We start from the raw sequence: 25,199 nt of genomic DNA, 5'->3' as shown, positions 1-25,199 counted from the left end.
TACATTCAGTTGGGTGTGTTACATATTTTACCCTGTAGGAAAGTGGGAACAGAAGGAAAACAGAGAAGGGATGGAGGTTGATGGAAGGGTAGGAAGATGAGGGTAAATTGGGCAGTCAGAAGCAAAACAATTGAGAATGGAAAGTGTAAAAAGAGAGAGGGAAAGTTGAATAAATGGAGGAAACAAGACAAAGGGAAATACACAGTGAGTGATCAGGATAAAAGTCTCACTTCTCAAATATGTAGAGGACTGAGTCAAATTAATAATATTAATAATTTATTAAAAACTAGAGTCATTTCCTAAATGATAAAGGTCAAAGGATATGAATAGACAGTTTTCAGAAAAAATAAACAAAGCTAACTATGTAGCTCTAAATCCCTATTGTTTAAAAAATGCAAATTAAAAAAACTGTGAGATACTACCTCACAAGCTAATATGACAGAAGAGGAAAATGACAAATGTTGGAGGGGATGTGGGAAAATTGAGATATTAATGCACTGTTGGTAGAGATGTAACCTGATCCAACCATTCTGGAGAGTAATTTGGAACTATGTCCAAAGGGTTATCAAACTGTATATTCTTTGATCCAGCAATCCCACTAATAGGTCTGTATCCCAAAGAAATAAAGACCAAAAGAAGAAGGATATATATTACAAAAACATTTATAGCAGCTTTTTAGGTGGCAAAGAATTGGAAAATGATAAGACGCCAATCAATTAAGAATGGCTGAACAAGATGTGATACATGATTGTAATGAGTTACCATTTTACTATAAGAAATAATGAGGATGCTCTCAAAAAAAAATCATGTAAAGACTTATAAGAATAGATGAAAAAAGAAATAAGCGGGACCAGGAGAACAACATACATAGCAACAGCAATACTGTATGATCTTCAATTGTGAATGACTTAGCTATTCTCAGCAATACAGTGAGGCAATACAATTCTGGAGGACTTATGATGAAAAATGCTATTCATCTCCTAAGAAAGAACTGATGGGGTTTGAATGTAGATCAAAGCATATTTTTAAACTTCATTTTTCTTGGGGCTTTTTTTGTCTGTGTTTTCTTTCACAACATGACTAATATGGAAATGTTTTGCATGACTGCACATGTATAACTTATATTAAATTGTTTGCCTTCTCAATGAAGGAGGAGGGAAGAGAGACAGGAGACAGAAAACTTGGAACCCAAAATTTAAAAAAAATGAATGTAAAATTGTTTTTACATGTAACTGGGAAGAGTAAAATTTAAAAAAAAAAATTGTTCCATTGTTTTCATCTATTGGGCTCTTAACTTAATCATCCCTAGTTTTACCCCTGAAGTCAAGATTTTACCCCATGATAACATTGGTCCTTTGTGAAAACCTAATGTTAGCTATGTACCAGTCTGATGCTGAGCACTGGGGAAACAAAAACAAAAATGAAAGTCCCTACCCTCAAGGAATTTATGGTCTAGCCAGGAGTGCTAAGCATGTAGTAGGCACTTAATGAAGGTGTAATAAATTTGAGTACGTAGTGCTATTCCAGCATCTTTAAAAATCGAATCTGCTCCTTTGAATGTATCCTTCTAGAGAGTCAGATGATGGTAGTGAACAGAGACAGACAGACATTATCAGAGACAGGAAGATATGAGTTCAAGTCCCATTTATAACATGTGGCTGTGTGACTCTGGCAAGTCACTTAATCTCTCAGGAATTCCCAGGGCTTCTCTCTAGCTGCACTTGGCTATCTGTACTTGAAAAGAGTATTTCTTCCCAGGAGTTCCCTACACTCAGAAAATGACAGGTCCCTTACAGAGGAGTAACCTAACTTAATAGATCCCAAACCCTGTCCACTAAGTGTCCATGACTGCTGTGAGACCAAATTGACCCCATTACATTACAATGTCTAATTTACTTCAATTATTAGTCATTTTTATTAATATATAGACGCTTGGAGCCATCCAGATTATTCCTATTCCTTTTCCTGGGATGGAGGTGGAAGTAGAATAGCACAGTGGACAGAAAACTGACTTCAAGACCATAGTTCAAGTCTCCTTTTGGACATATACTGATTATGTAATACTGGGGAAGGGTCTTTGCCTTTCAGTGGTCCAGTCACTCTCTAGGACTCTTTAAGATTGTAAGCGGGAGAGAATAGGTCATCCTACAATTTCCTTGCTGAAGCTATACTAATGAAATTACAAGTGCACTCCCTTTTCCTGTCCTTCCTGGGTGAGTGAATATTGAATGTTAGAATACAGAATATAGAAGATCAGAGCCAGAAGGATCTTAGAACAGAAAATATCAGAACAGAAAATACTATTAGAATTGCAAGGAACCTCCATAGAATGTAAATTCCTTGAGGGCAGAACTTATTTAGTTAATATTCCCATCATTTTGCAATGTACCAGATTCATTAAACACTTGTTTCAATGCTGAATTAAATTAATTTCATTTAGAATATTAAACACAGAAGGTCAGAGATTAGAAAAAATATTTTAGATCTTATCTAGTCCATCCCTTTTTTGTTTTACAAATGTGGAAATTAAGAACTAGTGAGAAACGAGAACAGCCTCCTCCCATTAGCACTTTGCTATGAGAATTGTGATGTTGTGAATTATTTGCTAGCCAGTAGGTCCAGAAGGTGCATAAGATTTTGAGGTAATCTAGTCTAAATGAAAGGAAAGGGAGGTGGGATGTTCTAATGTATCTTGTAAACAGTCAAACATTAGCTAAGAGCCTTTATTAAAGTTGCCTTGCTGAAAATGGACTCCCAGACTCAAGGAAATATTTTGTACCCATCTTGTTTCCCACTAAAAAAAATTAAAAATAAACATCCCCAAATCCCAAAGAGGCAAGAATCCAAAAAATTTTAAAAAGAAAAAATCTGGCCTCCCACTGAGAAACCCATTTTTTCCTTTCTTTTGGGGCCAGGAAGATCAGCGCAGCAACTCCCACCCATTTCCCAGTGTCTGCATATTTAGGGTTTGATGCTTGTTTAGTTCATGGGGTCACAGACAGAAATGACCCAGAAGAAGTGTTAAACAACCTCTCTCCCTGAAGGGCTTCTAAGGACAGTGTGATGAGTAGAAAGAGCTCTGGAATTGGAGGCAAAAGACCTGGACTCTGGTCAAAGAGAACAATGTAGTGGATAATTGACTGGATTTGGAATTAGAACAGCAGGATTAGCATCCTAGCTCTGAGACTTGTTTCACTTGTGCAAAGTCTTAACCTCTCGGAACCTCACTCAGTCCCTTGCATCTAAAACAGATCATTATAAGGTCCCCTCATGGCTCAAAATTCTAGGAGCACAGCTCTGTCATCACTAACTCACTGCATGACCATCAGCCACCACAGTCCCATTCAATTCAATTCAGCAAGGATTTATTAATCAATCTATCAACAAGAGTTTATCAAGAGTATGCTTTGTATTAGGTACTTAACTTGGTAGAGAAACAAGGAATTCAAAATGGCTCCTGATCTTGAGGACTTTACATTCTATTAGGGGAAATAATATATACATAGATAAGGGAAGGGACTGATAATGTGCTCCCTGGACCTTTTAGCTGTTATGATCTACCTCTGATGAGACATATTTCCTGGTTTCTGGCTGGAGGGCAGGGGAGAGCAGAAGATCTTATTTTGTCCCTTGGTAGCAGCATGGGGAAGATTGGAGATTTCCTTATAGGATTAGCCATCAAAAAGGAAGAAAAGTTCACTTTCATTCTTCCCTACTATCACGCATGTGATTTAGAATTCAGATAGCAATAGCTGGATTCCTCATGATTCAGGGATGGGACAAAGAAATTATTTCTCTCCTCTTCTCTTTTTCCCCTGGTAGTAATAGTAGCTGTTCATAGACTATAACAAGGGCATGTGTTTATTCAGATGAGCCTGAGTCTGCATCTGGGGACTCTAGCTGCCTTTTCTGCATCTGTTTGTCTTCCTATTCCTGAGCACAGGTAATTGAGCAATAATTCTGAGAATTATGTTTTCTACCTCAGTGGAAACTTTGAGTTAGAATCATAAGAACTCTTAGGTCTGGGTACTGGTTGCCCAGCAGTTGACCTCTGAAATACCTTTCTAGAGGAGATAGAGAATTATCTAAATCCATGAGCTGGTTTGGCCGAAGATATGGAACTTGATTAAATTATTAAGAGCTAAAGTTGGGGGAAGAAAGGGGAAAGGAAATAGATATTTATATAGCACCTACTATGTGCCAGGTGCTGTGCTTAGTGCTTTGTAAATATTTTCTTTGAACCACACAATAGACTTGCAAGGTAGATGTATTATAATCCTCATTTTACAGTTGAGAAAACTGAGACAAAGACAGGTTTAATGCTTTGCCCAAAGTTTACACAGTTAGCAAGTGTCTAGGACCAGATTTTAACTCATATCTTTTTCTTTTTTTAAACATATTTTCATATTGTGCAAATTCTATTTTGTGCAAGAAAAATCAAACCAAAGGGGGGAAAACATGAAAAAGAAATAGCAAACAAACAAAAAAGGTGAAAATTCTATACTTTGATTTACATTCAGTCTCCATAGTTCTCTCTCTGGATACAATTGGCATTTTCCACCCTGAACCTATTGGAACTGCCTTGGATCACTGCATTGCTGAGAAGAGCCATCACAGTTGATCATCACGTAATCTTGCTGTTACTGTGTACAATGTTCTCCAAGTTCTGGCCACTTCACTTATCATCAGTTCATGTAAGTCTTTCCGGGCTTTTCTGAAATTAATCTTCTCATCATTTCTTCTAGAACAATAATATTCCATTACATTCAAATACTACAGTTTATTCAGTCATTCCTCCACTGATGAGAATCCACTCAATTTCCAGTTCCTAGCCACTGCAAAAAAATGTTGCTACCAATATTTTTGCACATATAGGCTCTTTTTCTTCTTTTAGAACTCATGTCTTCTTGATTCCAGAACCACTACTCCATTTATTAGACTATAATTATTAGACTATAATTTATTAGATTATTAGGAGAAGGTGAAACCCATGTTAGCAAAACCACAAATTGTGTTGTTTAAATATTTTAATTATCAACCTCAAGGAGCAAATAATAGGAGTTAATAATAGGTGTTTTAAGCATCTGTAAATATGCATTTAACAATCTTTTGATTTCTGGTATTTCTTTTGTGGTGGGGAAATAAATAGCTGTCCTATAATCTCATTTGTTTAATACTGAATTTTTCTTTTTTTCTTCAATACTATTTTATTTTTCCAATTAAAAGTAAAGATAGTTTTCAAATTTTATTTTTGTAGCATTTTGAGTTCCAAATTTTTTCTCCCTCTCTCTATTACCTCCCTGCTCCCCAAGACAACAAGCATTCTGATATGGGTTATACATGTGCCTCAATTTTCTTTTTCTTTTTTTAGTAATAAATTTTATTTTCAAAATACATGCAAAGATAGTTTTTAATATTTACCCTTGTGAAACCTTGTGTTCCAAATTTTTCTCCCTTCCTCCCCATTCCCCTCCATTAGACAGCAAGTAATCCAAGATAGGTTAAACTTGTCAATTCTTCTAAACTTATTTCCATATTTATCATGTTTGTGTCTCAATTTAATCAACTGCCCAGGTTCCCTAGTCAGGGACTTTAGATGCCACTAGGATAATTTGCTGTTAACAAATACCTTCCAGCTCTTTCTTCCTGGAAATCCTCTACAAATAATAATAGTTTTTATTTCCAGAGTGCTTTTGAATTGAGATGGAACTGATGAAAAGGTAGTTAAATAAATGGCAGATAATGCATTTATTGAGCATTTACTATGTGCTAGGCTCTGTGATGACACATAACATTTTGCTCACAACAATCTTGTGAAATGGGTAATATGACTGTGGTTATTCTCATTTTACAGAGGAGGAAAGTGAAAATCAGAAAAAACAATCAATCAACAAACATTTAATAAATATCTTCTGCACTAAAGTGACTAGTTCAGGGGCATACAACTGGCAAGTGTCCACAGCCAGAAGTCACAAAGATAAGTCTTGCAAAGCATTCCTTTATGACTCAGAACTTTTGGAACTTTCCAAATAACTCCATTTTTCATCAGCAGCTTTGCTTGATTTTGATTCCATAGAACATCATGCCCCTGGCTGCCCCATCTCATTTTCAGCTTCCTTTTGGATGTTGTCTTTCTCCTTTAGAAGATAAACTCTTTGAGGACAGGACTATTTTTCTTTTTCTTGTATAGCATAATGCCTGGCAAATAGCAGTTTTAAATAAATAAATGATCTGGATTCATTTTCTGATCCTTTTTCTTAGATCTGAATGGAGCCTCCACATTCTTTGGCCATGACTTGAGCAATCAGCTGTGTTCTTGAGCTGTCTTCCCGAGGTCTAACTAGATAAACAAGCCTTTGATGGGAGGTGTGAAGGTAAGGAAGCACAGATTTGTGGGATGTTCCTTGTGTCAGAGTGAATTGAGGAGCCGTCAATCAGTGAACCATTTCAAAGCCTCGATTCTTTGTTGTCCAGGGTGGAAGGAGGTGCTGGGTGGGGTGTTTGAAGTCTAGCAGCCTTTTTAGACATGGAAAAGGAGATTATCTTCTGGAGGAAAGGGGCCCCAGCCAGGGAGTCTTCTCTGAGATAACATTAGAGAATTAGAGATGAAAAGAATGCTAGAGTTGGAAAAAAAAAAAACTTTTGGAGAATAGTAGCATGGTGGAATGGAAAGAGGGTTAGATTTGGGGTGGAGGAACCTGAGCTCTAGTCTTGGCTTTTCCCTTCACATGGCCTAAGGTCTTTTATAAAATAAAAGGGTTGGGGAGCAGCAAGGTGACACATGGGATAGAGCAGCAGTCCTGAAATCAGGAGAACTGGAGACTAAAAATGAAGGGGTTGGAAGTCCTCTAAGGTTGTAGACAGTTCTAAGTACTTCAATTTTTAGATAAGGAAATTGAGATCCAGAGAGGAGAAAAAAAATTTTGTAAGTCACATGACCTTTCAGTAAGGTATCATTTGGAGCAGAGAATGAGCACAGGATTATTAGTCAGAGAATCCAGGTAAATTCAGGCTCAGATTTGGAAAGGAGGAGGAAAGGAAGAAAAGAAGAGAGGGCAGGAGAGAGGAAGGAAAGATGAAAGAATAAAAGGGAGGGAAAGTAAATGAAAAGAGGGAGGAAGGGAAGAAGGAAGGAAAGAAAGGATGAATAGAAGGAAGAAGAGAGGGAAGGAGAAAAGGAAAAAAGAATAGAAGGAGGGAAGAATGAAAGTAGGAAGAAAGAAGGGGAGGAGGAAGTAAGAAAAGAAGGAAGGAAGGAGGGAGGAGGAAGGAAAGGAAAAAGGAAGGAAGCAAAGGAAGGAAGGAAGGAAGGAGGAAAGAAGGAAGAAAAGAAAGGGAAGAAAGAAGGAAGGGGAGGAGGGAGGGAGGGAGGGAAGGAGAAAGGGAAAAAGGAAGGAAGGGAGGAAGAAATGGAGGAAGGAAGAAAGAGAGGAAAGAAGGAAGGAGGAAAAGAAGGAAGGAAGGAAGGAAGGAAGGAAGAAAGAGAGGAAAGAAGGAAAGAAGGAAGGAAGGAAGGAAGGAAGGAAAGATGGAAGGAAGGAAGGAAGGAAAGAAGGAAGGAAGGAAGGAAGAGGAAGGAAGGAAGGAAGGAGAAAAGATCCTTTAATAAAACATTTGGAAAATATATGGAATAAAGAAAGAAAAAAAGATGGCATAATAATTAGGAAGGCACTCATGGAGTCAAGAAGACCAGGGTTCAAATTCTTCTTCTGACATATACTGATTGTGACCCTAGGCAAGTCACTTAATGAGATACCACCAACTTGCATGATTCTATCAATGAAATCACAATCTTATATCTATCCCTCAATAAGAAAACAAAAAGAGATTCAGAGACACAAACAAATGATAAGTTTGTCTATACTAGATGAGATTTAATATTTACTAAAACTTGTGTAACAGACATTGGTTTCATATACAATCCCCTTTTTGTTTTCTATATATTATTCATGGTTATGGATGATTATTATATTCATGATAAAAAAAAGAAATTTTAAATTGTTTTAAAAAGAAACTAAATGCACTAAATGATTTCAAGTTGCATTCCAACTCTAAATCCTGTGATCTGTAATGGCTGAGCCTGAGATAGAAGGTCTCCTGACTCTCCAGGCCAAGGATCTTTCAACACCTCCAAAATTCTTAGTAGCACCGCTCTCTAGAATTGGGAGGGATCTCAGAGGTCAGCAAAGTCCACCTCACATCCCATTACAAAGATGATGAAACCAAAACCAAGAAAAGTTTGATGATGTTTGTTCAGTTGTGTATCTCTCTTCCCAAGCCCATTTAGGGTTTTCTTGGCAGAGATGCTGGAGTGCTTTGCCATTTCCTTCTCCAGCTCATTTTGCAGATGAAGAAACTGAGGCAAACAAGCATTAGTATGATTTCTTTTAGAAAGTTATTTATCTCAGTCAAAATCTTCATATTTGTAAACACACACACACACACACACACTGCCACTGCCACCACCACTGTTGCCATCCTTTAATCTTAGTTGTGACCTTTGGGACCAAGCAGAAAAAATTGGTTTCTATTGTACTTGCCTCACAATTTGTATCTTTTATTGACTTGAGATGTCATTTAATTCAAGCTTGTCTGCAATGGTAATGTATGAAAATTCATCACAGGTTGTATTGGTGTTCTCAAGGCAGTCTCTTCAATTAAAAAACTAGTTCTACAGCTACATTTTGGGGAACATTGACAAATCAGAGCCTTCCAAAGAGGAGTAATACAAGAAAAGGGAGCCGACTGCAGATCAATGAACACGGTTGAAGAAACACAAAATATTTAACCTGGAAAAGAGAAAACTGAAAGGAGGATCACTGTCTTTAAACAGCTAAACAAAGATCACATGTGTATTTCCCCTATATCCATCCATCCTCCCAATTTCCCCATTCCATTGACATTATCACCATCTTTTCAGTATTATCTAGGTTCACAACCTTGTGATTATCTTTGATTTCTTTCTTCATCCTCAAACTCCACATCTGATCAGTTACCAAGTCTTGTCATTCCCCCTTGCATAATATCTCTCATATCCATACACTCAGTTTTTTCCTCCATAAAGAAGGAGAAAGAAATGGAGAGGGAAAACGAGAGGGAGAAGGAAAAGGAGAGAGGGTGAAAGAAAGGGAAGAAAGAAGAAAGGAGAAAAAAAGAAAAAGAGAGAAAGAAAAAAGAGAAAGAAATGAAGGAAGGAAGAGGAGGAAAAGAGGGAGGGAGGAAAGAAGGAAGAAAAAAAGAAAATGAATGAAAAGAAGGAAGGGAGAAAGAAAGAAAGAAAGAAAGAAAGAAAGAAAGAAAGAAAGAAAGAAAGAAAGAAAGAAAGAAAGAAAGAAAGAAAGAAAGAAAGAAAGAAAGAAAGAAAGAAAGAAAGAAAGAAAGAAAGAAAGAGAGAGAGAGAGAAAGAAAGAAAGAAAGAGAGAGAGAGAGAGAGAGAAAGAAAGAGAGAGAGAGAGAGAGAGAAAGAAAGAAAGAAAGAAAGAGAGAGAGAGAAAGAAAGAAAGAAAGAAAGAGAGAGAGAGAAAGAAAGGAAGGAAGAAAGAAAAAGAAAAAAGAAAGAAAGGAAGGAAGAAAGAAAGAAAGGAAGGAAGGAAGGAAGGAAGGAAGGAAGGAAGGAAGGAAGGAAGGAAGGAAGGAAGGAAGGAAGAAAAGAAAAGAAAAATGAAAGGAAAGAGGGAGGGAGGAAGGGATAGAGAGAGGAAGGAAGGGAAAGAGGAGATTACAGACTAGATAATCTCTAAGGTTTTTTCCAGATCTATACCTGTGACCTTAGAGAAATGGCCCAAATTTTCAAATCATGTCCATGGTTTGATGTTATGGTGGGAGAGAAGAGCCAGGCCTACATAAAGCACAATATTCCTCATATCTACATACTCAGTTTCTGAGGGATATAAATATAAAATGAGGGAGAAAAAGAGAGAGACTGACAGAGTGACAGAGAAACAGAGGTGGGCCTGGGGAGAGAGAGAAACAGCAAAAGAGAAATATGAATAGAAGGGGAATTAAGAGGGAGTAGTGAAGAAATTCCTGGGAATAAAGGAGAGATTCTTGTATTTGAGGAGTTTATAATAAGGTTTGGGAGAAAGAACCTATATGAAGAATCATCTCAAATTCAACATGTCTAAAACAGAATTCATTCTACCCTACTCCAAACCCTCCATCTCCCCGACTTCTTTATTACTCATCAAAAACCACCACCCCAATCATCCAGACCCATCATCCTCATTTTCACTCCTCCTGCATAGCCAATCCATCACCAAATCTTGTCCTTCCCACCTTCCCAACAGCTTTTGTATAAATCTATTTCTCTCCACTCACAGCCAACACCTTAAATTCAGACCCTAACCTCCTCTCTTCTGGATTATTGTAATGCCTTCAAACCCCTCTCTCTGCTTCAGGTTTCTTCCCACTTCAATCCATCCTCCATTCATTCTGCTTCCAAGGTGAAGGTCACTCTCCTCATCCCCCAATCCCCAACCCCAATGAGCTGCTAATCCTCCTGGATCAAACATAAATCCTTCTGTTTGGCCTTTAAAGCCCTTCATAACATGGCCACTTCCTACATTTCCAATCTTTTTACACTTCATTCTCCTCCACTTCTTCTATAATCCAGCCCCAGGGGGTTTCTTGCTGTTCTCAAATCTGTCACTACATTTCTCATCCCCTTGCTCTTGCCCTGGCTATCCTTCATGCCTATAATTCTCTGCTTTCACCTCTTTTAATTTCTCTGGTTCTTTTCAAGACTCAAATAAAATCTCACATGCAGATGGCCTTTCCCAACCACCCTGATCTTCTCCCTCACCCATCTTTCTCTCCTCTCTCAGATTGCCTTCTGTTTACCCTGTTTATAAATTATATGTAACTAGCTACATGCATGTTGTCTCTCCCATTAGAATTTAGGCTTCTTGAGGTCAGAAAGTGCTTTGGCCTTTCTTTAATATCCTCAGAGTTAAAGATGAGTGCCTGGAGCATATAGTAAATGCTAAATAAATGCCTGTAAAAAGGTTGGCTAACTGAAGAACCATAAATAAGTAGTATAGGGCAGTCATGGTTTTGTCCAAGTGTCCAAAAGTTTAAGAGGTATTAATATGACTTGTACTTCTTTAGCAGGTTGAAAGAAGTGAGCTTAGCACAAAGTTAGCAAAAATAATTAGTTAAAATTATTTAGAAGACACCAGATGATGAACCACCTCTTCTGAATGCAGCTGCACTGCAGTGAGCTCCATCTTCCTATCTTTTCCACTAGCGATAATTTTCTCAGAAGCATTGGGGTCCTGGAAGCCAAAGTGGCAATTTAATCTGGCTCTGCCCCCATGCCTGAAATACTTTCCTAGTTGAGCCAGGGAAGCCAAGCTAAGTAATTACTAGATGGCTGAAAGCACCAGAGATTAGGGCAGGGAGTTTCTCCCACTGAGAATACTTCCTTTCCAACTGCTGAAATAAACCCTCATCCTTCAAAGTTCAGGCCGTCACCACCTCCAAGGACTCTTCCTTATTGACCCCTGTCCTAAGTAATATCTTCCTCTACAAGCAAAGGAGGGGTGGCAAAGGATGATTTTTGATGCTGCTTGGGACCGAGACTAGTGACTGGAAATTGCTAATTAATACATGTGACCAGTCCATGAACATTAAAGTCCTGCCCCTTACCAACTCCTATCTGGTTTATTGCAATATTTTACTAACAGGCATTCCACCTTCCACTTTCTGTTTCCTCCAATCTCTCCCTTAGATGGTTGCTAGCATTTGAAAAATATGTGTAAATCAGATCAACTTACTCTTCTGTTAGGAAGGCTTCAGTGGATCCCTATTGTGTATTGAATAAGTTCAGACAAATATCCTGGAATTCAAGGGCCTTCCCAATCAGGCAATACTTTTTTCAGCTTTAGTTCCTTATTCCCCTCCTCATCCCTACCTCCCACCCCATGCTCTACTCCAACCAAGCTGGCCTCCAGAATGCTAAGCACTCTGGCTTCTGGACCTCTGCTTCTAGCACATGGAACTTCCCTACCATCCCAGCCTTCATCATGGAGCACGAGAGCCTTCAGAAATTCAGTCCCAAATATATATTACTAGCCCTAAATCATGGGGAAAGCCAGCACTTACTTCCTCATGGGCTGGGGGTGAGAGTGGGAATATGGCTTGCTAATATGTTTTATGTTAATGAAATAAAACCTGAGGTCAGAGTCTAGGATTCAAGGTCCCAGGAAAGAGAAATTATCTACTAGGGAACAAACATCAAGGGTTCTGGGGACCTCATTAGATAACAGCAGATGGCCATAATGAATTAGGGAAGATTCTTTAGTAAAAGGTGAAAGATTTATGTAATCTGAAGAGAAACCAGAGTAGGCCAAATTCTTTGGAAATGATTGGTTATGAATATTATATGAAGTGATAGTACTGAACCACAAAACCAACAAATATGAGGAATTAAGAGAAAAATGGAGAGGTTTATATGAACTGTGGAAACAACAATGGACATGGAGCTAGGACAGAAATATGCACAATGACCATTATTATATAAAAGGAAAAAAATGTGAAGGCATTAGCAGTGACATGAAGAGATGGATGCTAGATATGGATCTTAGGAAGACCTAAGTTCATGTCCAGCTTCAGACACTTCATTATCCATGTGACCCTGAGCAAATCACTTTATCTTTAGGCCTCAGTTTGTGCATCTACATAATGGGAAAATAGTAGCACTTATTTTTCAAAATTGTTGTGAGGATCAAACAAGATATTTGCAATGTGCTTTAAAAATCTTAATATCCTATGTAAATACTAGCTATTGTGATCAGTAGCTATCAAATACAATGTTCTGTCTTATAATGAAACCCTTCCCTCTGCTACGTAGATGGGTGAGGAACTAAGGGTTGGATACACTTTCAGACTGAAATGTTGTGTTGGATAATTTTGCTGAACTGTTGTTCTTTTTTACAAGGAAGGATTCAAAAGGGAAGGAGCATATTGGGAAGTGACTTAATTTTTCTTGTTTAAAAGCTCCAAGATATCTTAGAGGGCATAGTCCCCTCCAGATTGAGAGCTAAAGCCAGGAGAACTGGGTTCAAATTTAAATCACTTTGGACAAAACAGTTAACCACTGGAGACTCCATAAAATGAGAGAGCTGGACTCAATGGTGCCCTTAGAGTCAGAGATGCTATGAAGCTGGAATGAGATAACATTCCTCTTTTGTGATATATTATTATATATTATATGAGATAATATATCACTTTGCAAATCTTAGAGCTTTACATAAATTTCAGCTATTATTATTATTACTATTATTCTTCAGTCACTGGGCCTGTTGTTTAATTATGGCTCCTTTCCCTGACCCTTCTCTTATATTTCTGTTGAGTTCACCAATGTTTATGGAGCCATAAGAGTTAAGTAGGAAGCAGCTAGGTGGCTCAGTGGATAGAGCACTAGGCTTACAGTCAGGAAGATCTGAATTCAAACCCAGTCTTAGACAATCACTAGCTATATGATCCTGGGCAAGCCTATCCTCTGCCTTAATCCACTGAAGAAGGAAATGTTCAGTATTACTGAACAACTGAACAATACCAACGAGATGTTTGCGCTAGTAAATATTTAACAATCATTTTCTCAGGGAAAACAAACATGCATGCACACATATTTTTGAGTTTAATTTGCATGATTAACATTTTCTCTATCACTTTCTTAAACTTGGATGATTTATAACACTATAAACCACCCATTAGAGTTGTATTTAAGTATTTAAATGTATTAGATTCCAGTTCTTAAAATTCTGTTTGTAGTCCCTTCTAGCTGTGGCATTTTATTCTCCATATTCTCAGGTTCCTTCTAGCTCAATTTTGTTATGACTTAAGGTTAGTTTGTCTAAGACGGAATTTATAGTGATATGACAGAAAAAGCCTTGAATCTCAGCCAGTGGTTGATGCTGTATAATGATCGTAATGATAATGTGAATAATACAATTCCCATTTCTTCAGCATACTGAGGTCTTCAAAATATTTATTCACAACAACATGGTATGGGAGGAAGTACATGTGTTATTAGACCCATTTTACAGATGAGGAAACTGAGACTCAGAGAAATAAAGTAACTTCCCCAAGATCCCACCAGGTCATAAGTACCAAGGCCTGCACTTGAATCCAGGTGTCTTGATATCAAGGTTAGTATACTTTCCCATCCTATTGCAAAGTGAGGAGGTTGGACAAGATCAGAGATTTGTGGTCCATAAATGGGTTTATGTGGTCTTGGGTCCATAAATGAATTTATTTTTAAAATATATTTAGACATTTACATTTCAATATAATTGGGTTTTCTTTGTAATCCTCTATATTTTGTTTTAGGCTTTTCAAAGCAGGATTCTGAGAAAGGTTCCCCAGAATTCACTGAAGTATCAAAAAGGACTGAGACACAAAAGAAGATGGTGGACCCCTGAATTAAATGATCTCTTCTATTCCTTCCAGATCTAATATTCTGTGATTCTATTAGCATTCTGTTCCATGGGCTCTGTAAAGATGTATTTCCTTTAGAACTTCAAAGGTCGAGCAATGCAGCCAGCTCATACCCCATTTGTCTCTGCCTTACCCTCATTCCCCACCTCCACTCCTGAGCAGCAAACGTCATAAGTTGCTGCGGTTGGGAAAAAAATCATCCCCTTGGCATCCAACCCTATGGTACTTGGCTAGGCCAGACCTGGGATACAGATACAGAGTCTGGTGAGGAGGCCTGCCATAGAAGCCTCTCCAGCTGGGTAGCACCTTCCAGAAAAGATTTTGAGAACTTAGGGTCCCCTCTATGTCATGGTGAGACATCCAAGAATGATGTCAGGGGAGGAATCAAAAAGGTTCTTATCTCCTTTTACAAATTGAGGATAAAAGTGAGAGATGGAGACCACAAGGGAGGCATCCGTGGAGGCCTTTCATGGAGTACATGAGAATAATAGCTCCCAGATCTCTGGTGGTTTGTGGTTTAAAACATTCTCCCCTCAGAGCACCAAACTCGGGCCTTCTGCATCCATTTATTGCATCTTGCTATCTGAGATGTACTATAACTCTCTCAACAAATGTTTATTGAAGGCCTACTCTGTGCTAAGGCTTAGAGAAAAATAGAGATAAAGAAGACATGGTTCTTGTCCTGAAAGAACTCACAAACCAAGCAGGGAATAGATATGAATACAGATAGTCCTAAATTGTATAGTGCATGACTGCCCAAGTCTGTGAGAGATCAGGAGAGAAATCACTTCCAGCTGAGGAAATTCTGGAAGCCTTCCTGAAGAGCTGGTATTAGAGCTGGGCCTTGAAGAATGGGTAGACTATCAATAGCCAGAGACAGGAGGAGGGGCATTTTAGGCCTAGGAAATAGCATAAGCAGAGGCTCATGGGATATTATCATGTACATATTCTAATAACAATAATGCCATCACAGTGCTCTTAAGATAGGGAGCGCAAGAATTATTGTCCCTTCTAGAGGAGGCAACTGAGGCTGAGCAAGGTGAGGAGTCTTATGCCAGGTGAATAGCCAGGAAGCAGCAGGTAGGAGCTGAATAGATCCACATCTTCTGGCTCCAATTTTCAGGTTTTTGTTTTTGTTTTGGTTTGGTTTTTCACTACTCAGATTTTTCCTGTGCCTGGAAAGACCAGAAGAAAGGAGAGAGTGAGTGATGGTAGATTTGGTTGACTCAGGAATTGCTGACATGTCCAAGCAACTTCTAAGTCTAAATGAAGACGTTGCTTTTGCAGGCAGCTTGGGGAAGTGGGGAATTAATCACAAAGGGGAGCACCTGCATGCAGAGCTGCAGGCCCCACACTATGGGAGACACCAAGGCAAACAGATAGTGGTTTTTCCCTTTCTCTGCATGGTGATAGGGGTGGGCATGAGGGGAAGCAGGAAGGCAAATTTTAATATAAACAAGTATATTCTGCCAACTGGAGGCACTGAAGTATAGACAAGAATGTGACTTGCCCCAAATTACACGTGAGTTAGTGTGAGAGGGAGGACTAGATGTTAGGACATCTGCTTCCCCATTCAAGGCTCTTTCTATATCAGACAGAAATAATCAGTGTTTGTATTGAGGAGAGAGCCCTGGGCCAGAAGTCAGGAAAGCACTGTGTTCAAATCCTGTTCAGTCACTTGCTGTGATCTCCACATGCTCATAGTCACAGTGTGTGCCCAACCCCTTCATCAGATATGTGCTCTTAGACAAAGTCAGAGATCTTGCCTTATCAAACCCTTGTAAAGCCCCACGACATAGCTCAGTGCACTGTATTTGAGGAATATTTGTAGCATTGAATTGAAATGCCCTATAGTTGGATACTTTACTCTGATGCTTGTTTTCTCTAATGAAAGAAGATGATACCTCCCAGGATTGCCTCGGTCTAATCTTGACAAAGCAAGAAGCAATTGGGGGATTGCTCTCCTCAAAATGTCTCACGGACAGTTGTGGGAAAATAGAGGCAAGTTCATTCTATTTTGATTTTTCCTCTTTCCACAGCTTTACTCCTCACTATCTCAGATCCCTGGAAGCATATAATCAGCTTGTTAATTCTACCATAATTATGTCCCTTGTAATTGTTCCATTCTCTTGATATATATATATGCCCAATCAACAGCAGATTTTTGGTTCTCATAACCTCTACTACTATAATATGCCCCTAAATATTCTCTTTGCCTCTAACCTCTTCCAATTTCAATCCATCCCTAAGACTCTGCCTACCAAACTAGAAGGCTATCTTTCATACATCTGCAAAAATAATTTTTCTTTTACTCAGATTTGACTATGCCACAGCCCTACTAAAATTTTTTCAGTTGTTGATTATTACCTTTGAGATAAACTATAAACTCCTCATTTAGGTACACAAGGCCTTCCACAATCTGATTCCAATCTGTCTTTCCATGTTCAGGACTCCCCATGATTTAATTGAGGGAAGCATTCTGTCTTGCCAGGTTCATGACAGCCTGATGAGGAAGGAAGAAAAAAGATGATTAATTTTATTTTATATAAAAGAAAACTGGAGGAAAACAGCCTTCCTAAAGTGACACAGCAATTGTCAGAGACGTGTCTAGAATTTATCCATTTTCTGACCATCGATCTTATACTCCTCCAATTCCACTGCTAGCTGTTTTCTGAATTCAACTTGTCATCACCTTCTGAAAACTGAGACCTATTTATTTCCTGTGACTACGTAATTCATTCCCTTCATTTGTGCCTTTTGGAATCCTTGGATTCTTTTAATGATCAGCTCAAGAGCCACCTCCTCTGGGAAGCCTTCTTTTTTTCTCCCCACAGCTGAAAATGTTCTGTCTTTCAAATTTTCCTAGAGCATCCTTATACTCCATCTTGTATTGAATTTATCTGTGTACACTTTGTATCCTTGTTAATAAAATGTAAGCTCTCTGAGGGCAGGGGCTATTAATTTTACTTGAATCCCTAGTACTGAGCTCAAGGTATCCAGTTAATTTAGTTCCTTAAACTACCTAAACCTCAGGTATTTTCTATCCTATTTTCAAAATAAAGGTAATAATACTTCCACCAAGTCACCTCAGAGAGAAGTGAACTATTGTTATTATAGAAACAAAAGATGCTAAAATTATTTTTTAACAGTCAGGATTTATTTTGGTGGAAGATAAGTTATTAAGACTAGCAAAAGCTTAAATATTGCCTGAAACGCAGACTCTTAATAAATATTTGGCTAAATTGAATACAGAACAAAGATTGCCGTAAAGAGGAAGATAATGGAAAGATGCTAAGGGAGAAAGATCTCAGCTCAGTGTAAGGACAAACATTCTAAATGACAGTGGTCCACAAGTGGAATGAGCTATATATGTGCCCTTTTCTCCATTCATAGTTGCCATCTTGATGCAGCCTTCATCATTTCATTCCTGGACTATTACAATAGCTGTCTGGTCTTGGCCCCTTCCTGGCTTTCCAGACCTCTTCCCTTTCCTTCATGTTCTAGGCAATCCAGTGCCTTCTAGCTATTCTTACAACAGTTGGGGTGTATGGGGTGTTCAAGAAAGACTGGTGTGAGGGCTTGCCCATCTCTGTCCTTGAGAGGACAGCTCTCAGAGCTGCTTATCCACTTTTGGTGTTTAACTGACACTCAACTCTCATCTGCGGCTCCAAGAAGCTGTAGCATGTGCAGAGGCCACGCCTGGCAAAACTGTCTCTGTAAATGGGCTAAAGCAGGTTGAAGGTGACCAAGAGACTTCAGATCCATTAGTGAATTAGGGGCTGGCTACTCCAAGCATTCAGGGTAGGGAAGGAATGGGTAGATGCGAACAATTTGTTCCAAAGGCCATAAAAGTGGCTGAAGAGGGCTCTCTGCTCACTTAGAGCATGGTTGACATCAAAAACTCCAAAGTCATCCACTGCATCTCAGGTTATCACCAGTTATCTTGTTACTAGATTATTTTTCAAAAATAAAGGACAAACAACAGAGACTGTGTCTTCATTGATATCCTCTTTCTTTTTTCCTTCCTTTCTCCCTTCCTTCCTTTCTCATATCTATCTATCTCTTAAATGTATGTGATTATTTGCATGCTGTCTTCCTCATTAGAATGGAACTCCTTGTGGTCAAGAACTGTGCATTTGTCTTTCCTTGTATGTCCAGTGTTAGCACAGTGCCAGACATAATGCCTGTTGACTGACTGCCTTGAGAGGCAGTGATTTCCCCATCTCTGTGGGCTAGATAACCACTTGTTGGTGATGTCACAAAGGGGATCTTTGCCCAAATATGGGTTCCTTTCAATTCTGTGATTCTGGAATTTGGTGATCCTGGATTTCATTTTTGTAAATAATTCCTCTACTTACTCAAAAGCAATGTCTCTGTGCCTTTGTGGGCAATTTCATGCATTGCTTTAGCCATAGTTAAAAGATTTATCTGTGGTGACCAGCCTTCTGTGATGAGCCTCTTGAACTTAAGCTAGACTCCCCTCTCTCCATCCCCTCTTAATTAAATCCCTTTACAGTAAAACTTTAATAACTGCTTCACCCCCAGCTTGGTCATAGTGGAAGAATCTTTGTTATCATAAAGTTAATAACTATAGTTGACATCCCACAATGAAAGAGCACTTTACAGTTTCCTAAGTATTTTACAGAAATGGCTTCATTTGATCCTTATAGAGAAAATGTGATTATCTTCATTTAATGATGAGGAGACTTAGGTTCAGAGAGGTTAACTGCTACTCCCTGAGTGGCTTTGAGCAAATTATTTACCCTTCCCTGGCCTCAGTTTCCTCATCCGCAAAATGAGGAGGTTGGATGAAGTGATTTCTAGGGTTACCCTAATCTAAATTTATAAAACAATGAAATTTTTCCAAGTCCACACATGTTAGTTGCAATTAAGTGGTATAGTTGTGACCCCTGGGGCTTCTGACTCCAAATCTGGTGTTCTTTCCAGGCATTAACATCACTTTGGCACAAAGTACATTCACTTTCATGAAGTGATTGATCCTCACCACAAACTTGTAAAAAACAAAACACATGGATTGTTATTTCATTTTTCAGATAAGAAACTGAGACCCAGATGAGGGAAATGGCCTGCCTGATGTCCCAGGCCTAATAAGGTAAGAGCCACAACTAGAAACTAACACAATCTTATGACTGATTGATTGTCTTGTGTTCTTTTCAGTCTACCTTTTGGTATTAGGATTAGAAGGGATGGTAAAACTCTTAAGGCTCTAGACAGTTTGTGTAAAAAAAGATATGGGATTTCTAGTGGTCTGCAAGCTCCATATGAAGAGACTTATTCAAAATGAATGTGATTTTCAACTCTCCTGATAGAAATATACCAATTTCTAAGATATTCTCCCTTTATCCCTCCCTCTCCTATCTGAAGAAAAAGGGCAATAAAGTCTATCTGGAGCCAATATATGGTTGGTGATAGTTGAGGGTGAAAATTAGAGGACTGACAAAGAGAAGAGGAAAGCCTATTGGGACAGACAAGGACATAAGGCAGAAAAGTTAAAGGCTTCCAAAGAAATTTTGATTCTCATCTTGCTGAAGAGAGATGGCTTAAGCAGATGAGACTAAGCCTGTGTCTGAGAACACAGACCTGCTTGGCATGAAGACCAATGGAAGATATATTTTCTCAACTGTTCTCCAAGACCAAACTTGGTAATTTTGTATGGTGTTCAAATTCATTTCATTGGGTTTTTTAAAAAAAATATTGTTATAGTCATTATGTATGTATGTATTTTTTAGTTCTTCTATGCTTACTCAATTCTGCATAATTTCATATGTCTTCCCACACTTCTCTGAATCCTTCAATTCGTTGTTATTGAAGACAGAGTAATTTTCAATAATATACCACAATCTGTTCAATCATTTCAAAATTGATGGACAAATAGCCTCCTAATTCCCTCCCTGCCTTCAACAAGAGATGTGAATGAACACTTTTTACTGTCTCCCTGAGAATTACAATAGATTGATGCCAGTAACTGAGGGAGGGAAGGAGCTTTACTTGTACACTAACTTAAGACTAGTTCAAATAAAAGTATACTCTTTAAAGAAAAAAACAGACAAAATTAATGGACAGCTATTTTTTTTTCTAGTTTTCTGCTATCACAGAATTGCTACTATGAATATTTTGGTATATATGTGACCTTTCTATCTTTGATCTAGCAATAGGATTGATCAATGGACATTTTAGTCACTTCCCTCTCCTCCAATATCATGTCAATTTAACAAGCATTTATCAGCTACTTACTATGTACCTATACTAAGCACTTGGGATACAAAGAAAGGGGGAAAATTTTTTTCCTGATTTCAAGAAGGATCATTCTAAATCACTTTCCAGAAGTAGTTAGACCAATTCCTAGCTCTCCTACCAGTATATTAAGTGCCTGTTTTCACACAATCTCTTACTTCTTGTCAACACCAACTCTTTATATGTTTGTCATCTTTGCCATTTTTCTGGATGAGAAATTTGCCTATCTCTTACTAGTGATTTAAAACAATCTTTCATATGATTGTTAAATTAATATATAATTCTTAGGAAGAATCTTCTATTTGATAAGAACTGCTCAGAAAAAACTAGAAAGCAGATTGGCAGAAATTAGGCTAGGACCAACATCTTATGCCATATTCCATAATACTTTCAAATTGTATGCCTTGAAAATTCAAAAATTAGAAAAAGAAGAAAATAAAAAAATAGAATAAAAATATTAGAAGAGAAGATTCTTTCACAACTATGCATAGGAGATGAATGCTAAACAAGGGATAGAATTAATTGTAAAAATTGTACAGATTTTGATCACATGAAATCGAAATGCTTTTGCACAATCAAAATTGACACATTTTGGTTACACATTTGATAACACATTGCAGCAGTCACCTGGGAAGAAAGATGTATATAAAATATCTCTGATAAAGTCTTGATATCTGAGATATATGAACAACTAAGAGATATGTGACCCAAAGTCATTTCTCAGTTAAGAAGTGGCCAAAGAATATGAACTAATGGTTCTCTCTCTCTTTTTTTAAACTGAGGCAATTGGGGTTAAGTGACTTGCCCAAGGTCACACAGCTAGGAGGTGTTAAGTATCTAAGGTCATATTTGAACTCAAGTCCTCCTGACTTCAGGGTTGGTGCTCTATCCACTGCACTATCTAGCTGCCCCCTTTTTCTTTCTTTTTTTTTTTTTTTTTTTGGTGAACAAATGGTTCTCAAAAGAATAACTAAGCTTCTGAACACCAAATAAAAAAATGCTCCAAATCATTAATAATAAGAGAAATACAAATCCAACAATCCTGAGGGTTCACCTCACACCTTCAAAATTGGCAAAGATGACAAAAAATAGGAACAATCAATACTGGGAAAGTTGTAGAAAGATTGATTCACTAATGAACTATTGATGGAACTGTGAACTGGTATAAGTATTTTGGAAAGCATTTTGAAATTACTAACATGTCTATAAACTCAGAAATGACGCTACTGGACATGTATCCCAAGGAGGCCATTGACAAAAAGAAAGGCTCCATACATATCAAAAAATTTATAGCAACAGTTTTTGTGGTAGCATGGAAACCACAATGATAGATGACTATCAATTGGGGAGTGGCTAAACAAAATGTAACACATGAATGTAATGGAATATTATTGTGCTAACCTAAACAATGAATATGGATAAAGAGAAACAAAGAAAGACTTATATGAACTGATGCAAATGAAATAAGGAGGACTAGAAAGCAATACACACAATCATTACAACAGTAAAAATAAAAAGATCAACCACTTATAAACAATGGAGACTGGATGTCACAAAATTATAATGACTATACTTGACCCATAAAGAAATGTTATGAAAAGATATCTTCCTAGTCTGGGTGTACCAAATCATAACTGTGTTACAAAAATTGTAGGAAGGGGCAGCTAGATGGTGCAGTGGATAGAGCACCAGCCTTGAATTCAGGAGGACCCGAGTTCAAATCTGGTCTCAGACATTTAACACTTCCTAGCTGTGTGACCCTGGGCAAGTCACTTAACCCCAGCCTAAAAAAAAAGAAAAAAAAATTGTAGGACAAGAACTCACTATTTGACAAAAACTGCTGGGAAACCTAGAAAACAGTTTAGCTGAATGTAGGTACAGGCCAACATCTCACACCATATACCAAGCTAACATCAAAATAGGTAATGTGATCTAGACAGATGATACCACAAGCAAATTAAGGCAGCAATTTAGTCTACAGTCAGATCTATGGTTAAGAGGAGAAAGAACAAAAGCTAGAGAACATTACAAGGTGTAAAATAGCTAATTTTGATAAGATTAAATTTAAAAGGGAAAGCAGAAATCTGGGGAAAATATTTACTGCAAGTGACTCTGACAAAGGCTTCATTTCTCAAATATGTAGAGAACTAAGTCAACTTTATAAGATATGAGTCATTCCCCATTTAATAAATGGTCAAAGGATATGAACATGAAATTTTCAGATGAAGAAATCAAAGTTCTCTATAACTTTGAAAAAAATGATCTAAACCACTGATTAGAAAAATGCAAATTAAAACAATTCTAAGGTACTACCTCATACCTATCAGCTTGATTAATATGACAGAAAAGGAAAATGACAAAAGTTGGAGAAGATGTGGGAAAATTAGGATATTAATGTACAGTTGGTAGAGTTGTAAAATGATTTAACCATTGCAGACAATTTGGAACTAATTCCAAAGGGTTATAGTTCTGTGTATACTCTTTAACCAGTGCTACCACTATTAGGTTTGCATCCCCTCACCCCCAATTTTTTTTTAAATAAAAAAGAAACAAAATTACTTATTTGTAAAAATTTATAGCAGCTCTTTTTCATGGGGACAAAGAATTATGAATTGAGATGCCCATCAATTGGAAATGACTGACTGTATGATATACTATATATGAATGTAATGGAATACTATTGTACTACAAGAAATGATGAGCAAGATGCTTTCAGAAAAATCTGAACAGCCTTACAGGAACTGATGCAGAAGGAAGTAGGCAGAACAAGGACACTGTATACAATAACAGCTAGAAAGTATTTTATGATGATAACTAAGTATCTTAGTTGTTCTCAGTAATTCAATGATTCAAAATAATTCCAAAGGACTTATGATGAAAAATGCTATTTATTTTCAGAAAAAGAATCGATGGAGTCTGACTGCAGATTGAGACATACAATTTTTTATTTCTTTACTTTTTTCATGTTTGTTTTGTCTGTTTTCCTTCAAGACTTGACTAATATGGAATTGTTTTGAATGGCTGCATGAATATAATCTATATTAAATTGCTTGCCTTCTCAACCAGGTTGGGGGAGTGAGAGGAAGGAAAGGAGAGAATTTGGAACTCAAAAAAAAAGCTAAAATTGTTTTTAGTGTAATCATACAAAAATAAAATTTTACTTAAAATAAAATAGGGGAAAAAAAAACACCTTTCCTTGTTTCTTTGCAGAAGTCAGGGTCCATGGATGGGAAAAACTGCGTATCATCAGGTTATCATTATTTTTTTAATGTACTGGTCAGTTTTAAGAGTTTTTTTTTTCTCTTAAAAGTTTACATTTTTCTTACTTGCTTGCTTTTCTTTCTTTCTTCTCTTTCCCCTCCTCCCTACCCCAAATTTGTCTCTATCTCTTTCTTTTTTAAAGAACTTCTTGTTTATCTTATTCTAACAATTTTTATACTCAAGTGTGTCTTGTGATCTATATATTAATTCTATATAAATGTATATATGTGTGGGTGCATACATACATAACAGATATACATTTTAGAACTTTACCAGAGCTATTTAATTTAAATATTTTTCCCAATTGATGTTCCCCTTCTTGTCTTAATTGCATTGGTTTTGTTCATGCAAATGCTTTTAATTTCATTTAATAAAATTTATCTTTTTTTCTTATTCTTAACTCTTGTTTAAAGAATTCCTTAGCTTAGATGTAATTATGAAGGACATTTCTATCCATTTTCTTCCGATTTCTTTTTTACTAAGTCAAATTTCCATTTGGAATTTATGGTAATATGTAATTTAACATGCTAGTCTAAATCTGTTTTTTTGACATTCTGTTTTCTAATAATCCCAATTTTTGCCAGATAGGGATTTCTTCCTCAAGTAGTTTATATTCTTGGGTTTATCTAACAGTTATTGAGTTCAATTGTTTCTAATTCTTGCTTATCTAGTTTATTCCACAAATTTATTTTTCTATTTTTACCCAGTGCTAAATAGTTTTGATGACTACTACTTTATAATATAATTTGAAATCTAGAAGTGCTAGTCTCTTTTCTTTGTAGTTTTATTTTTCTTTCCATTATTTAAGATTCTAGATCTTTTTCTTTCTTCATATAAATTTTGTTTTTTTGTATAAGTCTATAAAGTACATAGTATAAAGTTTAATTGGTATAGTATGAAAACTGTAGATTAATTTACATAGTATTATAATTGTTATTATACCAGGTCATATCATGCCTAAGGTGGCAATCATTTCAAGGATTTTTGATTATATCATTCTAACATTAAAGAAATTTTAACATTGGTTGGATCAGTGTTCTGTGGGATATACTTGCACATTTTAGAAATATTTTCCACAATTTTTTCACAATATTTAAAATAAGGTCTTTTGTATACTTGGCAGTAGGTGTTTATTTACTAGCAGAGAAGTAGATTGGGAAAGGTTAAAAGACTGACCTTGAGACAGGAAGATTGAAATTCAAGTCCAATCTCTGACATGATGGGTAAGTCTAGGGTTCCAAGGA

General features: G+C 37.2%; 1 protein-coding gene across 8 annotated transcripts in view; it reads right to left on the bottom strand.

Annotated features, from left to right (window-relative positions):
* Positions 1-13,973: 13,973 nt before the first annotated feature.
* The window catches only part of EMSY (EMSY transcriptional repressor, BRCA2 interacting), a 112,529-nt gene continuing 101,303 nt past the window's right edge, over positions 13,974-25,199 (bottom strand). For all 8 annotated transcript variants that reach the window (XM_074304118.1, XM_074304117.1, XM_074304120.1 and 5 more), the window contains 2 exons: positions 16,807-16,942; positions 13,974-15,614 (listed from right to left, as the gene is read on the bottom strand). The gene's annotated coding sequence lies outside the window, so the exon portion shown is untranslated. The remainder of the gene's footprint in view (positions 15,615-16,806; positions 16,943-25,199) is intronic.

Source organism: Sminthopsis crassicaudata, chromosome 3 (assembly GCF_048593235.1).
Source record: "Sminthopsis crassicaudata isolate SCR6 chromosome 3, ASM4859323v1, whole genome shotgun sequence".
NCBI lineage: Eukaryota > Metazoa > Chordata > Mammalia > Dasyuromorphia > Dasyuridae > Sminthopsis > Sminthopsis crassicaudata.
This window is presented reverse-complemented; position numbering and strand designations above follow the sequence as displayed.